Genomic DNA, 909 nt, shown 5'->3' with positions numbered 1-909 from the left:
TTCAACAACAATAAAACAGCCATCTAAATAATGTTTCTCAGCCTAACACACTGTTGAGTTTCCTCTGCTAGGGGATATTCAATGTACAACAGTAGTATTCTGTAACAAGCAATACGTGTTAAATATGTGTCACAGTCAATCACGACAACCTCTTTACGAAAGGCCTTTACTTATGGCTAAACAGTTTTCTACCCCTCTTATTAATTAATGCTGTGGGCATAGCCAGGATTTACATGCCGGACGGATGATCTACCCATGGAGGGAAAACTTACAGAGCTTTGATGGAGCAGGCAAGCGTCTTTGTGATGGTGAATTGGAAACGGATAACGGTCAGGGCCAACCGGACCCTTTATCTGTAAGAAATAGTAAAAATGTTGAATTATAACATGTGTTAAAATGTACTAAATATTTTGAATTAAATCAATGGTTTTGAAAATGTATCTCACCATTTAACGAAAGGGGAAGCTATCTTTTCCCTCACGCCAGGGTCGCAGAGAAATGTAATGTCTTTAAAAAAACATGTATTATTTTATAGTCTTTCCTACAATGTTATGTTATAAACATTACTGGTTATTAAAGTTTGTAATGATGTACAAAACACTCGTGATGCATGTTTAAATATTAGTCAAATTTGGTCATTCATTCTAACATGTCTTAAAAAAAAGTTTGTACTAAAAATTTTGGAATTAAATCAAAGGAATTTAGCTGTGCCTGCACTCTGACCTGTTATCTCAATGACATACTTATGAAATGTCCTCCTAAATGGATTGAAAAATGGTCCTTTTCTGGACAATTTCTGGTTCAAGAAAAGCGCATGCTCCTGGTGAGGCTCGAACTCACAACCTCGGCATTGCTTCGCTGCATACTGCTGTATAAGTACCACGCGCTAACCGATTGCGCCACAGGAGC

The 909-nt window shown here is 37.3% G+C and overlaps 1 non-coding gene across 1 annotated transcript; it reads right to left on the bottom strand.

Moving 5' to 3' along the window:
- Positions 1-815: 815 nt before the first annotated feature.
- Positions 816-909, bottom strand: trnai-uau (transfer RNA isoleucine (anticodon UAU)). Its single transcript has 2 exons — positions 872-909; positions 816-851 (listed from the first exon to the last, which is right to left on the bottom strand). It is a non-coding gene; the product is annotated as a tRNA-Ile (tRNA).

Source organism: Oncorhynchus mykiss, chromosome 13, assembly GCF_057628025.1.
Source record: "Oncorhynchus mykiss isolate SJ-2025 chromosome 13, ASM5762802v1, whole genome shotgun sequence".
NCBI lineage: Eukaryota > Metazoa > Chordata > Actinopteri > Salmoniformes > Salmonidae > Oncorhynchus > Oncorhynchus mykiss.
This window is presented reverse-complemented; position numbering and strand designations above follow the sequence as displayed.